This window comes from Alosa alosa, unplaced genomic scaffold (genome assembly GCF_017589495.1).
Source record: "Alosa alosa isolate M-15738 ecotype Scorff River unplaced genomic scaffold, AALO_Geno_1.1 AALO_1.0_unplaced_3, whole genome shotgun sequence".
NCBI classification, from domain to species: Eukaryota; Metazoa; Chordata; class Actinopteri; order Clupeiformes; family Clupeidae; genus Alosa; species Alosa alosa.
In genome coordinates this window covers 309,254-328,309 of record NW_025962432.1, presented here as the reverse complement: position 1 = coordinate 328,309, position 19,056 = coordinate 309,254, and the positions used below count along the sequence as shown (strand labels likewise).

General features: G+C 17.4%; 3 pseudogenes; 2 read left to right on the top strand and 1 right to left on the bottom strand.

Moving 5' to 3' along the window:
• The first annotated feature begins 789 nt into the window (after nt 1-789).
• Nucleotides 790-7,842, top strand: LOC125290242 (annotated as a pseudogene).
• A 6,292-nt stretch (nt 7,843-14,134) lies between these two features.
• On the bottom strand, nt 14,135-15,112 carry LOC125290241 (annotated as a pseudogene).
• Nucleotides 15,113-17,720: 2,608 nt separating this feature from the next.
• LOC125290250 lies at nt 17,721-18,710 on the top strand (annotated as a pseudogene).
• The last annotated feature ends 346 nt before the right edge of the window (nt 18,711-19,056 follow it).

Sequence of the window (19,056 nt, the reverse complement as noted above, 5' to 3'; positions counted from 1 at the left end):
TTTATTCTCTTTTTTCATTCTATTTTATTTGTTATAGCTATTAATTTCATTATATTTATATTTATTATATTCTATTTAATATCATATTCATCTACTATTATAAATTCTATTATATGAATTTCTATTTCCTTTTCATTTAATACTTCTATAATATTCTATAATGCATTTATTCCCACATCTAAATATTCTTGTATATCCTACTATAAAATAAACTAAATCATTTTAATAAATATAAATAAAGGTTCTTTAGATTTAAAAGATAATAGAAAATCTATATTTATCTATTTTATTATATCTTTTATATATTTATAATGATTATATGATTGTAATTTATTATATAATAAATCCAATAAAACAGTTTCTTCTTTTGCACTTATTTTAACTATTAATTTTGGTAATAAATTTATATATTCTTTTATTTTTATATCATCATTATATATAAGTATCTAATTAAATACTCTTATAAATGCTTGTTTCTATTCAGTAATATTCATTTAGTGTTAAATTATTAATGATTATAAAAATTAATTAAAAATAAAAATAAAAATAAAAATATTTTTTATTTATTATCCTTTATTTAATTATATTTTTCTGTTTATTTTACAATAATATAATATAACACAAAATACACAAAATATAAAAAAATGTTAGAAGTAGATGAAGATTTTCTAAATGAAACAAATAAACTAGGATTTATGCAAACAACATTTATATTATTTAGAATAGAGAAAGATAATAAAATTTAGATAAAATATACAATAAATGACATAGAACCTGAGTATAATAAAAATGAAGGAAAAAGAGTACCAGGAGAGTGGTTAACAAGTAAAAAAAATCAAGAACATTGGGAAAAAGTAAGAAATTTATTAGATGATATGGATGAAAATTTAACATATTTTATCGGATTTTATATTATAGATAATAATGAAAGACCAACAGGATGTTTAATTTTATGGTGCCCAACATCATGCAATATTAGAGAAAAGGTAAAAGCTACATCTTCAGTTGATATGATAAGAAAATATTTTAAAAATTTCAGATTTCTTACTGCAAATTGTTTGGACGATATATCACTCGAAAATATTCTTAAGAAAGTTATAAACTAATTAATAAAGATTTTTTGCATTATTCATTTTTTAATATATTTTATTAAATATTATTATCAAATATATTTTATTTATTTAATAATAATATTTGATAATATTGATTTTATTATTTATTTAATAATAGTGTTAAATAAATAATAAAATGTCAGATATAAAAACATTGGAATATATTGAAGAAAATTTAACTAAAAATAAAATAGTTGTATTTGGATTTGATGGATGTCCATTTTGTATAAATGCTAAAAATTTATTAGAATAGTTATCTATAGATGAAAAATTATCTACTACAATATTAGAAGATATTAAAAATTATAAATATATAGATATTCGTGATGAAAATTATGATAGAGAAACATTTAGAACTTATTTTAAAAATAATACAAATGCAACTACAGTACCAAGAATATTCATTAATAGTAAATGTATTGGAGGATATACAGATTTAGAAAAATTAGTAAAAAATAAAGAATTATATAAAATAATACAAAATAATTAAATAATTTCAATCATAAAATTAACAGTTATTGTATAATATTTTATTTCCACCTATTAAAATATTTATATCATATAGAGCCGATAATTCATGTATATTATTTATTTCTTCTAATGTAATACCTCCGTCAACATAAATAATTATTTTTTTATCTTTTAAATCATGTCTTGATCTATTAGTATTTGTTTTAATACGTTTCTATCTTGCACTTTTAATTAATAATTTTTGACATAGAATAAAATTATTTCCATTCAATAATTTAAAATGTTTCTTTATTATATCTTCATTAGTCATTAACAATACAATAATACAATAAATTAAAGATCTATATTTATCTGTTTCATATTCAATATTAGTAATATACTTTTCTAATGTTGTTATATGTAATGTTTTAAATTCCTTAACATTTGATTTTCCTAACAATGTCATTATTTCTTCTTTCTATTCTTTATTTAATCTTGCATCTAAAATTTCATGTTTTTCATCTCTATATAATTTAAATAATAATGCTAATAAAAATATATCATCATTTGAAATTTCATTTATAATAGGTTCAATTTCTTTTATTATTTTTATACTATCCATTTTATTTAAAACAATTCACTAACCTATTTCTCCTACTTCTCTATATTTACTATGTTTTTCTAATTTATTAAATATTTCTTCTACTAATATTAAATGATTTTTTAAATCTTTTGATTTTTCCTAAAACTATGGATATGTTCTTATTAATTCCTATAATTCTATTACATTTTTTGTAGAATTTTTATTTGTTAATTTAGATAATTCATTTGCCTTTTCATTAATATATTTAGATGCATCACTTATATGCATAGGTCTTAATATAGAATAAAATTCTTTATTTTTATCTATAGTTATATTCTTATCATTAATACTAGTTTGTATTGTAGGATTATTTATAATATTGGAATTATCAGTTGCTAATAAACTTAAACCTAATACATTATAATTAAAACTATATAAAAGATAAGAAGCAAAATCATAACTTCTGTTTAATAAAATTAATAATGTATTTTCTGTTTTAAATTTCTTTTCTGTAAATAATTCTTGATATTTCTCTATATGATCTAATAACTACTATCCTTTTGTTTTTAATCTTAAACCATTTGATGGATATATTATATTAGGTATTTCCTATAACTAACAAAATAAAGACGCTAATCCATTCATATCATTAATATTTTTCTTTTCAATTAAAAATGATTTAGTATCAAATAATAAAAAATTAATAGGAATTTCACATAAACATTTTATTTGATGTGTAGGTAAAGTAGATAATAAATTTATCTATTCATCATTTAATCTATCATTAAAAAATAAGAATATTTGATTTAATTTTTTCTTTGGATTTTTAAAATTTTTCAATAAATTATTAATTGATTCATTAGAATTTGATAAAAAATAAATAAGAGGATTAGAAACACCTGGATAAATATCTGTTATTTGTTTAACCATTGGACAATTATATAATGTTAATTCACTCATTAAAAGATTTGATGATATAATATTAGTTGTTATATTGTCTAATAACATTATAAACTATGAACCATCATTTAATAAATTCTTAGATATTAATAATATTTTTTCTATAATTAATGTTTTTGTAAATTCGTTTAATGTATATATTTTTACATTTTCAGATTCTGTTGTTGTCATAATTTTATTATATATGTATTTTGTGTTTTAATATAATAAAATTAAATTTATAAAAAAATAACTAATTATTTAGGATTATGAATTAAACAATATTTTTCTAACTATAATGTAATAATATATAAAATCATTTTATCACTCTAATTTAATAGTGAATATATACTATCAATAGTTTCTGGTTTAAAATGTATATTCTTTTTTACATAATTTTTTATATATTGTGCTATTTCTTTTATAGAATTTATTCCGCATAACTCTAAAGTAGTTCTATAATATTCTATAAAATTATGATCTTCATATATCTTCTAATCTTGAAATATTTTATGTGGGTTTTTCTATACTAAACATAAAAAATCTTTTATAAAATATTTAAAAGGAATATTACCTTCTTTTAATTTTATACAAGTTGTTAATTTCTTTTTTACTATTTCTAAAAAACATTTTTTCTATTCTATCTATACATTTACTTTTTTACAACTTTGCTATTGTTGTTGATTATTAGTATTATTATCGTTATTTATTTTATTACTAGTACTACTAGTAGTAGATGTAGTATTCTATGAAGAAGTTGAATTTTTTTCATTTAACATATTTTTTAATTTATTGTATGTATCAATACTTACTATAGGTTTATTATTTTTCCATAATAATTCTTTTTCTAATTTTTTTAATTCTTCTATATTTTTATTCTTATAAGCTAATAAAAATCTATTTTCTCATTTATTAGATATTGATAATATATTTTTTAAATTATGATATTCTGTAGTATCTATATGTATAAATTCTTTATCATATGTATTTTTTATTCTTATTAACTACTAATTAATTCTAGGATATACTACATTAGTTTTATCAAGTACACTTAATAATTTATTTAAATTCTAAATCCATGAAGTTACTTTTTCTCTATCTTTTTTTAATTTTTTAATACCATCAATTATAATAATATTTGATATATTTTTATATCTATCAATTAAATTATTTATCTATTCTATTGTTATTTGTTTTTTTGTAAATTCTTTAATTTCTAATTTAATATCACATGCTTCTGTATATACAGATTCTATTTTTTCAAATAATTCCGGTTTTAATTCCGGTTTTAAAAATAATACCATGTTATCTAATATTTTAAAATTAATAGGAGTTATTAAATTTTGCTATATTGTCTATTGAAATATTATACATATATTTAATTTTAATATTTTAATATGATTTTCTATTTCTGGTATAACTGCTTGTATAGTTGTAGTATAAACTAAATGTAAAAAAATATTATATATAATTTTAATATTATCTTGATACTAATTATTTAATGATATTATTTCATAATTAATTATTTCTTTATACAAATTCATATAGTTATTATATCTTTTAATAGTATCAACTAAAAAACTATATTGTAAATTTTCTAAATTTGATAATTTATTTGATTTTGATTTTATTGTATCATAATATTCATATAATTTAAAAATTAATTCCATTATTGGAGGATTATCATGTATTCCTATTAATTTTGGAGATTCAAATTTAAATAAAAATATTTCATATAATAAATTATATTCTCTTTTATTTTCTATACAACATTCTATACATATTCAATCATCATGTGATTTTAAATACTTTACATCTGGTATTAATGCACATTTAAAATGAAATCATTTTTCTTTACACAAGCTACAATTCATCATATCAAAAGATCTTTCATGAGGTATCTAGCAATAACAAAATACTGTAGCAACTTCTACTTTATTTTTATTATACATTTCATCTAATTCATTTCTAATTTCTGGTATATATCATCCCAATGTCTATTTATCTATTATATGTTTATAATTTATTTTTAATAAATATTTATTTGTAACCTTTTCATAATAACTAGATAATTTTTTTCATATAGTATAGCTGTATTTTACCTACTCTATAATTATATTTATATATTCCTATATCTCAGGTGACTTTTTAGTATTATTTATATTATTTTTTATTATATTACCTATTGATACTAAATATTCTTCTAATGATTTCTAACTATTGTTCTAAAATAATTTTATTAATTTTTGTTCAACATCCATAAATTTGTGTTTTTTATTTTTATATATTTTTAATTTTAAATATTAATTATTTAAATATTAATTTTTTTATATTATATATATTATATTTCTAATCTTTTAATAATATTAATTTTAATATCTTCAATTTTATTTAATTTATTATTTTCAGTTTTTTTTGAAAAAACATTTAATAATAAACAAGTATTATTTTCACAACATTTATATATTCTTTCTACTTCTTTTTTATCTTGTATTTTTATATTAAATGGTATATTTTCCTATAAATGATATAAATAATCAATTAATGATTCATTTATACCATCTTTATTAATTTTATTATAGATATCATTTAATCCAAATAATTCAATTAAATTTTCTGTACCATTTAACTTATAATTTTTCATTTAATTATTTTAATTTTAAAATATAATGATAAAAATATAAAATTATATTATATTATATTTAACCCCTAAAATATATAATTTTCAGGAACATCAAATGTTTTTATTTCTCATCCATTTTTATAATCAAAATAACTATAAATAATATCATTAACAGATAATCTCTATTTCATTATTCATATATGTAAATTTTTTTCATAAATTCATTTTCTTTTTATTAACTATTTAGCAGATAAATACTAATAATATGTATTTTTATATTTATAAAAAATAAAAAATAATGTATCCAACTTTAATTTTTCATAAAAATACCAATTTAATAAACCATTTCTTTTTTTATCGAAATGTTCTTCATTAAATTTCATTTTTATATTACTATAATAATCAGATACTACTGGTAAAAATGTTTTTATCTAATCTGTATTTATATTAGAATTTTCTTTTTTATCTAATTCTATTTTTTTATTATCTAAATTATTATCTATTATCTATTCTTCTTTTATTTTTTTAAATAATTCTATATGATTAAATCCTATATATCAAAATCCATTTTCAGGCATTATTTTTTCATATATAAAATTAAATTCTATATTTAATTCTTCTAAACTTAAAAATTCTACTAAATAAATATTTTGTAATTTTTTCTATCTACTAATATATGCTTCATTTTTAAAACAATAATCTTTTAATATATGATAATTCTAAGAATTAATAAAAAGATCTCTATATGTTTCAATTTCTTTTTTTATATAAAAATAATTTATAAATTTATTTTGTTTAACAGTTTCTTCTAATATTTTATATATTTTATATATTCTTTTTAATATATTAATATGATAATATAAATTAAATATTAAGAATTTTTCTATATTAAGTGAATTTACTTTATTTAGTAAATTTAATTTTAATATAATTAAATCTAAATAAAATAAATTAGAAAAATCACATATTAATTCTATCTATATTTTATTATTAATTATTATTTTTAAATCATGAGATGATATTAATGATTTATATGTTGTTTTTATTTTATTTTTCTATTCAACTGTTATTTTATCACTTATTATTATACTATCATAGTTTTTTTTCAAGTTTAATAATCCTGCAATTGATTTAGATAATTTTTTATTTAAAAATAATTTATAATTTTCATTTAATATATCTATTTTATTTACACTAAATGTCATTAAAAATTTATATATTTATTTAACACAATTAATTAAATGAATAATGATATAAAAGAAACAATTGAAATAAATAGTATAATAAATAAAATTATATAGTATAAAAAAATTCATATAAAGGATATTTTATTTGTAACTAAAAAAATAAAAGAAATATTATCAAAAGAAAAAAATATAGTAGAAATATCACTGCCTATTACTATATGTACTGATATACATGGATAGTTTAGAGATTTAATATAGATTTTTCAAATATCGGGTGAATTACCTCATAGAAATTATTTATTTTTAGGAGATTATGTTGATAGAGGTAATGATTCTATAGCATGTATTATTCTTTTATTTTGTTATAAAATTAAGTACCCCGATATAATATATTTAATAAGAGGTAATCATGAATCAAGAGAAATAACTAAAATATATGGATTTTATGATGAATGTATTGTTAAATATAATAATATAGTTGTATGAGAATCTATAACAGATGTATTTGATTATTTACCTATATCTGCTATTATTGAAAATGAAATATTTTGTGTACATGGAGGATTATCTAATTTAAGTATAGATAAAAAAACAATATTAGATTTAAATAGATTTCAAGATGTACCATAGAGAGGTATTATAAGTGATTTATTATGAAGTGATCCCATAGAAGATGTAAATTCTGAAGGTGATAATATTAGAGGAGCAGGAATTATGTTTTCTAAAAATTTAACTGAAAAATTTCTACATAAGAATAATTTAAAAAAAATTATAAGAGGACATTAGTTATTAAATAATGGCTATGAGTGATACCATGATAAATTATTATGCAGCTTATTTAGTGCACCTAATTATTGTTATCGATGTGGTAATTTAGGTGCATGTGTTAAAATAGAAGATATTGATAAATTTGTTTTTATTCAATATAAAGCTGCAAAAAGAGAATAATTATAAATTTAAATTAATAATTTATTTAAATAAATATGAATATATAGTTTTGAAATAAAATTTATTTTTTAATAGTATATAAAAATATAAAATATTAATGGGTATAATATGATCCTTTTTTCAAAGTAAATAGGATTCTTTTAAAGCAAAAGAATAGACAATTAAAGAAAATAAAAAAATATTAATTAAAAATAAATCCTTATTAGATCAATATATAGAAATAAAGAATAATCTTACAAAAGAAACTATTAAATGAGGATTTTATATATTTATTTTATTGTTACCATTATATTTTTCATTTAATATAAAATTTCCAAAATATTGCATTTGTTTAATAGTTTTTATAGTTATAATTCTCTATCCAATAAAAATTATTAAATTATGATATTATAATAGAAAAATTAGAAAAATAGAAGAAGGAATAGATACAGGAACAAAATTATTAAAAGATTATGCTTTAGATATAATTAATATGTCTCAATATAGTGAAGTCAATCAAATATTAAAAGACATAGATTTTGTAGCTCCTGCTTATATAAAAGATGTTTGAGATAATGTATACAAAGATTAGGATATACAATGTAATTTAATTAAAGAAAAAAATGAAAAAGAATATTATAATAAATTAGCAAGTAATATTGGAATAGAAGATGAATAGGTACAATATGCATTAATATGTTCAAATTGTTCTTTTCATAATGGATTTATAATAAAACAATTATATGGTAAAGTAAATTTTAAATGTAAAAGTTGTTTATTTTAGAACAAATCATAATTTTAAATAAATTTTTTAAATTTTAATTAATTAATAAATAAAATTAGTCTATTTTTATTTTTATCATAAGAATGTTTTTTAATAATTTTTTTAATTAGCCAAAAGGGGAGAGAGGAAAACCTGTAACAACAAAATTATATGATATATTAGAGGTTTCACCTTCAGCAACAAGTTCAGAAATTAAAAAAGCTTATATTAAATTAGCTAGAGTTCATCATCCAGATAAAGGAGGAGATTAGGAAAAATTTAAAGAAGTTAGTATGGCTTATAATATATTAAGTGATGAAAATAAAAGAACTTAGTATGATCAATATGGTGAAGATGCTGTAAAAGAAAATTTAAGTGGTTTTGGTGATATGGGTGGTGATTCATTTGATATATTTGAAAATATATTTGGAGGTGGACATAGAGGATCTTAGACAAAAAGAGGTGGAAAACCTAAAGCTATTTCACATAAATTAAATATTAGTTTATTTGAAATATATAATGGTAGTAAAAGAAAATTAAGAGTATCTAGAAAAGTTAATTGTAATCCATGTAATGGTACAGGTAATAAAGATAAAACTAGTAGTAAATGTAGAGAATGTAAAGGTACAGGAACTAAGATAACTATTAAAAGAATGGGACCAATGATACAACAATATTAGTCTACATGTGATATTTGTTCTGGTTCAGGAACATATATAAATAGATAGAATAGATGTTAGAGTTGTTAGGGTACAGGAAAAGAAAGTAAAAAAGAAGATATCGAAATTATTATATAGAAAGGTGAAACTAAAAGATAGGAAATATTTAGAAATAAAGGTAATTAGGGAGAAGATGGTAATATAGGAGATTTGATAGTTAATTTTGAATTACAAGAATCAAACTATAAATTATTACATAATAATATTTTATTTACTTAGGTAGATATAACTTTATATGAAGCATTATTTGGTTTTAATATTAATTTATATAATGAAAATGAACAAAAATGTCATCCTTCAAAAAATAAGGATTTTATAATAACAAATATAAATAATAATAATATTATAGATATTATAAAACCAAATGAAGTTAGATAGTTTAAAGGACTTGGTATGGTTAATAAATATAATGAATATGGAGATTTATATATACAATTTAATATAATATTTCCAAATAAAAAATAGTTATAGGATAGTGAATTGAAAAAAATATTTCCTAAAAATGAATATCATATAGAAAAAAGATATAGTAATATAGGAAATAATAAAGTTTATATGGAAAATAAAGGATTAGATGCTGGTGAATTTGAAACTTATATTAATAATACAAGTCATAATTAGTATGAAGAAGAAGAACAATATTAGAAAAGAAGTAGTAGAAATACTAAAGAATGTAATGTTCAATAATTAAAATTAATTTTTTAGTTTTTTATTTAAAAAAATTAAAATTTATGGAATATTTTATCATATACAACAATGTTTATTTTATCATTAATATTATGTTATATTAAATGTATATATAAAGATGAAGATTTAAATTTATTATATTATAATAATTGATTATTAAATACTATAGGTATTTTTTAGTTTTTATTTTTAGATAATAGAATACTTGTAGAATCAGATATAGTTTTAACAAGATATTTAAATCTTTTATATTAGTTATATTAGATAGAATTTATAGAAGATATAATGGATACTATATTTAATAATAAAATTATTATTGTAAATTTTTAGCAACCGGATGTATTATATAGAGTTTATTGTGAATATCAATTAAAAAATAGTATAAAAAATATTGAAAATGTATTTAATACAAACTATTATAGATCAAGAGAAAATTTAGATTTAAATATAATATATTATGTTATTATATTTCCTGAACTAATAAATTCTAATATAGAAATTAATGATGATATTGATAATAAAGATATAAAAGATACAGATACAGATAATTATACAATAAATCTATATGGATTATATTATATATATGAAGGAATAACAAGTGAATTAAAAATAACATATGAATTTGATAGATCAAAAAAGATTAATAATCCTTTAAATGATGAAAATTTATGCGAATATGAAATTAGTGAAAATAGAACTTATTTAGCTACATATGATTCTAAAAACAAAAGAGTTTTTTATTTTAAGACAGGAATAATTTTTTTTCTTAATTTGAAAAAAAAATCAATAAACTTTAAATTATTATTTGAAATGGGATATAATTATTATAATGATAAGGATGAAAATTATATTTCGAGTGATGAATATTATAATCAATATTAGAATAAAAACGTAATATATGATATAAAATTTACAAATAAAACAGATCAATATATATGAAATAATCATGTTCTTTTTCACAGTACATATAATTATAATTTACATGATGAAGATGACGAAGATAATAATTAATATTTTGTGTTTTATAATGGTAAAAATATTATTATTTATTTCTTTTTTTTCAGTATTATTTAATTTTATATTTTATTTATTAATTTCATTTGATTTATTAGTATTAGATGTTATTAATGAAAATCAAAAATTAACTGTAAGAAATACACTTTTTCTTAATATTATGTATATGATTATATTAATAATATATATATTAATAAAATAGAAAAAAATAGATTAGAATAGATTAGAAATTATATAGGAAAATATTTTAAACAATGATTATCTAAAAATAAATAATTAAATTTATAATTTATAAAAATTCTAATGCTGTTATTAATAAAACATAAATTTTTGTAGTATCGTATATCTAAGTTCTGCATATTGGACATGTATTTCTATCTAATCACTATAAAAGACAATCTCTATGATAAATATGTTTACAATTTAATAAAAAAATAAGATCTCCTTTCTAATAATTTATTAAACATATATTACATGTTCTATATTTAAATTGATTATCATAAATTATATTACTAGATTTTTTATATTTTATATAATTAAATTTCATTTTTCCTTTTAATAGAAATAAGAGTATAAAAAATAAAAATCCAAGACATGATCATAAATAGAATATACTCATAAATAAATAATAATATTTTAATACTGATATTTTATTATATTCATTTATAAAACTTGTAGAAAAACTTATTAATGAAATGAATATTGTAAAATTTATTAAAACTAAATTCATCGATAATAATATATAAATATTAATATTACTACTATTAAATTTTATTTTTAATATATAAAAAATATATCTAAAAAATATAATTGACTAAAAACTATTAGTTGATGAATTTAGTATATCTTTTGGTTTTAGAAAATATAAAATGATATTAAATATAATAATTAAATTATTAATTGTAATTAAAATATATTTTAAATATTTATTTGTATTACAAACATTAATTTCTATTAACTCACGCTAAGTTAATATTTCATTATTTTCTTCTAACATAAATATAAATATAAATTACTAATTATTAATATTAAACTCATATAAATTTATTATATAATATCCTTCTTATTTTATAATAAGTATCTGATAATTTACCAATTATAAATATACATTGTTCTTTTTTTATAATTTTTATATTATTTTCAATAATATTAATAGTATTATCTATTAAATCTGCTCCTATTTTTTTATTCTATAATTCTTTAAAAAAATCAAGAAAATTTAATTTACTCAATATTATATTAGGTAAAAAAATATTCTTTATTAATTTTATTAGCTATCAAATATTTTTTATTTTCTATATCATATATATCTCCTTCTATAAACTAAATTAAATATGATGTATTAGGTATTTCTCTTAAATAATTATATGTTATTAATTTCTAATCTAAAATAATATTATTAGAAATTAACTATATATCTATATTCTATAAATTATTATCTATATAATAAACTTTAGAATTTATTTTAAATTTTAATAATAATTCTTTATTTATAAAATTTAAATTATTACCATAGAATAATATTTTATTTGGTTTAAATATTTTTCTTATTATATTAAATATAGAATCTATTTCAGAAATACCATTAAAATCTATAAATAAATTTTCATTTATAGTAATTTCTTCTATAGTATATTCATATAAATATTTATCAATTTTTTCTTCCCATTCTGATTTAAATAAAAAAACCTTATTAGATGAATCTAAATCTTCTAACTATTCATTTATTTTTAATTCATTTTCAAAATTTGAAATTTTTCAATTATTAGGTATAGGTTTTCCATAATCTATATTATTTGAATTATCTTCTTCATCTATATCTAATAATTTAAATGATAATTTATTTGAATTATCATATATTTTATTATATTTTTCTTTAATAAAAATTCTTAATTTTGGAATTTCTTTTTCAAGATCTGTTTTTTTATATAGTTTTACTTTTATTGGTATTTTATTTTTTATATTTTCTAATTTTTTATTTCAAAATAAATTAGAAATATTTAATAACAAATTATTCTAATTTTTATTCATAATAATTAGAATATTTTGAACTAAAGGTGTATCTAAATATGGATCACATAAAAAATAAACTGATGGATTTTTAATAGATTCATATTGTATTATTGTTTTTACTATTAATAAATTTTTAAATTCAAATGGATTTAATCTTGATAAATTAAAATGATTTTGACAAACAGAACCTGTTCATTCTAATAAAGATCTTATATAAATTATTATATATTGTGCCATCTACCCAACTAATACTAAATTATATTTTTCAAATAATTTTTTACTATGTCAATAAGAATATAAAATTATGATTGTTTCTAATATTCTTGTTGAAATATCTGTTGGAATATATACATTATTTTTATTTTGTAATTTTTTAATAATAATTTTTATAAATTCTTCTTCTTTTTTAATTTTTGTTTCTTTTTTATATTTTAATAAATAATTAGTATTTATTAATAATGTAGTAATATCATATGTATTTTTTATATATTCTAATGGTATACCATCTATATGTCTTTCTCTAATATGATTTATTCTATCTGTTATTAAAATATTTTCTTTATCTGTTTTTATTAATCACATAGAATTACCTAATGAGTATCCAGCTGGTATAGGTAATATTTGAAAATTTATATTATTAACTAAAAAATTAATTTGCTAATAATAATTAAGCTATATAGAATTATAAATAAATTCTTCTATTGTATATATATCAAAAAAATTAATATCAAAATTTTCCAATTCTTTCATATAACTTAAATATATTTCATAAAATAATATATGTGTAAATTTTAAAACAGGAACAGTAGAATATATTTTTGGTTTTATTTTTAATTTCTAATATAATATAGGTAATGAACCAACTAAACTTATACATGAACTTGTTAACAATATTATATCTATTTTATGCAAATTATATTTATTAATAATATCATCTATTATATTATTTTCTATTATATTTTCAATTCAACCAAAATTTATCAATATTTTAAACTATTCTATTTCTATTAAAAATGATTTATTTTCTAAAGTTAAAAATTTCATTTTGTGATAAATTATATAAATTAATTAATAAAAAATTATTTTATTTATAATAATTTTCTTTTTTCTTAAATGTCTATGTAACTATTAATGGAAAAATTATTGTTGCATCTCCAAATATTTTTATACCTTCTTTTTTCAATTTTCCTCAACTAACAGCTTCATTAGGATTAGCGCCTGAATCACTGCCATCATATTCCTATGATGTATTAATATATAATGAATAATCTGCACCATTTCTCATTAAATTAGCATTTAATATATGATGTTTAATTAATCCTGTACCTAATATAATTACAGCTGTTTTTTCACATGGAAGTCCGCTATTATTTATTAAACATATATCTTTATATATATCTAATACTAAATTTTTATTACATAAGGAAGAAAAATACATCATATCACCTAAAGATCCATCAGTTATTGCAGGTGAAAATACTTTTATATTATTTTTATAGCATCAATATAAATATGATTCTTCTTTATTTTTTAAATTTTCATCAATATACTAGCCTAATTTATATATTAATTCTGATGGGGTTATAATTTTTTTAATATCTAATTCTTTATTAAAAAATCCATTCATAAATTTTTCAAATTTTATATAGTTTTCATTTGGAACAAGTAAATTACCAATTCTATTTATACCATTTTCTCTTAACTATAAATTATTTTGTTCAAAATCAGATATATAAAAATCAGATAATAATTTTATAATATCTTCTTCTATTCCTCCTGCAGTAGAAACAATATAATCAATCATTTTATATTTACATAAATATGTAAATATATCTCTTAAACCAGAACTAACTAAGTTAGATGTAAAACCTAAATATATTTTCATTTTATCTTTTAAATTATTTTTTTCATCTAATATTTCATTTAAATATTTTATTCCCTTACCTAATAAAGTTGCCTAAAATCCTGTATTTAAATAATTATTGATAAAATCATTATAATTAAATTCTTTATCAAAATTATAACCTTTAACAATATTTTTATTTTCTAATTCTTTGCTTTTCTTAAAAACAAAATCTTTTGAAGTGTTTTGCATTATTTTTTTATAAAAATATTTTTAATTTAATAATTAAAATAAAATAAATAATATTATAATTAATTAGATTTTTTTGGCTAATGGAAAAGGTGTTTTTTTAAAAAATTTCTTTAAATGTCTTCTTAATCCTGTACCTGTAGTTTTTTTTCTATGAGATTTTCTAGCCCATTTATACTATCTTATTTTTTTATCTGGAAATGCACACGAAGAACATCTAAATTTTTGTTTATGAAATGATTTTTTACCACATCTTCTACATAAAGAATGTGTTCTTGTATTCTTTTTACCTTGTGATGGTGTTCCTTTTGTCATTATTTAAAATTATCAAAAATAAAATAATAAATATATTAAAGTTTAGATTAAAATAATAATTTATATACAAATACATTGTATTAATTATCTAAATAATATAATAATTTTTAAGTAAAATATAAAAATTATTTAAAAAATCTAAAAAAAATAGTTAATTATCCACTATTTTATTATTCATGTTCATATACTCTTTTCCTTTTCAATCAATTTAATACAAAATGTAATTTAGATTCTCTTTCTTTTTGTTCTTGATCTCCTATTCTTCTTATCTCTATTGCAATATCTTTTTCCTTATCTCTACACATACTATCTCCTATCTATTTTAAACATCTTGCAACTTCTTCTATTTTGTCTGTTTCTAATATTGGTTTAGTTGGCATTTATTAACGTATACAAATAATAAAAATGAGCATATAATAATTTATTCATCTAAATTTTTTGAATATTTTTAGAAAAAAAACAAATTTTATATAAAAATAATATAATATAATAAATTATTAATCTGAAAATTTCTGATATTTTTTATAATATTTAATATATATGTAAAAATTATTGAATTAATATAAAATAATAAAAATTATTTAAAAAAATCTAAAAATAGTTAATTATTCATGTTCATATACTCTTTTTCTTTTTAACCAGTTTAATACATAATGTGATTTTGAAGGTTTTTCTAGATCTAAACTATCTCCTATTTTTCTTATTTCCATTACAAGATCTCTTTCTATATCCCTTTCTAAAGGTTTTTCTCTACACATACTATCTGCTATTTGTTTTAAACGTTTTGCAACTTCTTCTATTTTGTCTGTTTCTAATATTGGTTTAGTTGACATTTATTAACGTATACACAACGATAATAAAAATTACTTTAGGATAGTTTATCTAAAAATTTAGATATTTTTTTATATTATAATCTAATATATGTATTCAAAAACTATTAATAAAAAATAGTGTATATTATAGATTCTATTTTATTATTTTAATTTATATTATTTTTTTAAATATTTTTCTATTTTATAATGCAAGATTATATAATATTAATAAAAATATAAAAAATTATAAAATAATATAATAAAACTATTAATTTTAATTTAGAAATTGAATTTTTTTTTATTTATAATTTATAATAATATATAATAAATATTTACAGATATATTTCATTTAAATATTTAATAGCTAAAAAATAATATTGAAAATTTCTACTTTGATAAATAATTTGATTAATAAATTAAATTAAAAATAAAATTTTCTTTATATTAATAGAATAATTATATTATTTATTAATAAAAATATTGAAATTTTAAACTGTATTATATATAATAATAATTGTTATTATTATTATTCTTTCTCGAGATTTATATAAAATATAAAAATTATTTAAAAAATCTAAAAATAATTAACTATTTGTTATTTTTAATGTTCATATACTCTTTTCCTTTTCAATCAATTTAATACAAAATGTAATTTAGATTCTCTTTCTTTTTGTTCTTGATCTCCTATTCTTCTTATCTCTATTGCAATATCTTTTTCCTTATCTCTACACATACTATCTCCTATCTATTTTAAACATCTTGCAACTTCTTCTATTTTGTCTGTTTCTAATATTGGTTTAGTTGGCATTTATTAACGTATACACAAAGATAATAAAAATAATAATGGAAATATAAATAAATATATTAACAAAAATCATTATTATTATTATTAATTTAATTTTTTTGTTTTTAATAAAAAAATTAAATTATTTTTAAGAAAAGAATCTCTATTTTGCCATAGATAATGCCTCAAAAATTCCTATATCCTATGCTGTATCATATTCACCTTTAAACTTTATTCTATTATATATTTCATTTACATCATTAGATATTACTATTTTATTAATACAAATATCATTAATAAATACCGAAATTTCTATATAATTATCTAGTATTTTTTTAGAATCTAATAATGGATCATCTATTATTTTTTCTAATACAGGCATTATAATATTGTTAGTAATATAACTTAAAAAATATTCATCTGTTTCATTTATATTACCACATAATATTATTATAAAATCAGTAATTTCTTTTATTAATATTAACATATTTTCTTTTAAAAAATATTGTTCAATTTTTGGTTTATTTCATTCTTCACTTTTATAAATTTCATTGAATCAAGATTTTATTTTTAATTTTTCATTATTAGAACATAGTATTTCTAACTTATTATTTTCTAAAATAGCTATATAAATTCCTTCTATCTTCATAAAATTAGTGTTTATAAAAATTATTAAATATTTATTTTTTAATAAAACAATATGATATATAAAACAATAAATGAAATTAGAGGTCCTTTAATTATTTTAGATTAGATTAAAAATGTTTAGTATGGTGAAATAGTAAATTTAACATTATAGAATGGTGAAAAAAGAACTGGACAAGTATTAGAATTTTATAAAGACAAGGCAATTATTTAGATATTTGAAGGAACACATAATATAAATCCTTTATAGAGTATATGTGAATTTTCAGGTGATGTTATGAAAATTCCTGTATCTACTGATATGTTAGGAAAATCATTTAATGGATCGGGAGTAGCTTTTGATGAAAAAATTATAATGGATGAATATTTAGATATTAATGGTGCATCTATAAATCCAGTATAGCGTGAATATCCATAGTAGTTATTAGAAACTGGAATAAGTTCTATAGATATAATGAATTCAATAGCTAGAGGTTAGAAAATTCCTATATTTTCTGGTTCAGGTTTGCCTCATAATGAAATAGCTACATAGATATGTAACCAGGCTAGAATTATAACAAATTAGTCATGTGCTAAAGATAATAGTGAAGATAATAGTATAATAATTTTTGCTTCCATGGGAACTTCATTTGATACATCAAATTATTTTAAATCATCTTTTGAAGAAAATGGAAGTATGGAAAGAGTTGTATTTTTTCTTAATATGGCAAATGATCCTACTATAGAAAGAATTATAACACCTAGAGTTGCTTTAACTACAGCTGAATATTTTGCATTTCAACAAGATTATAATGTATTAGTTATATTAACTGATATGACATAGTATTGTAATTCTTTAAGAGAAATTTCTGCTGCTAAAGATGAACTACCTGGAAGAAGAGGATATCCAGGATATATGTATACAGATTTAAGTAGTATATATGAAAGAGCGGGTAGAGTTATTAATAGTTCAGGTTCAATAACATAGATACCTATTTTAACAATGCCAAATGATGATATTACACATCCAATACCTGATTTAACAGGATTTATTACAGAAGGATAGATTAGTATATCAAGAGATATGTATAATAGATCTATTTATCCTCCTATAGATGTATTAACTAGTTTAAGTAGATTAATGAAAAATGTTATAGGAAAAAATATGACTAGAGAAGATCATCCAGAAGTAATGAATTAGTTATATAATTTTTATGCACAGGGTAAAGATACATTATCATTAAAATCTATTATTGGAGAAGAAGGACTAACTCATGAAAATAAAATATATTTAAATTTTTTGGATTAGTTTGAAAATAAGTTTTTAAAATAGAAATATAATGAAAGAAGAAGTATAATTACATCTCTTGATAAAGCTTGAGAATTGTTTAGAATTTTTCCTAAAGAATATT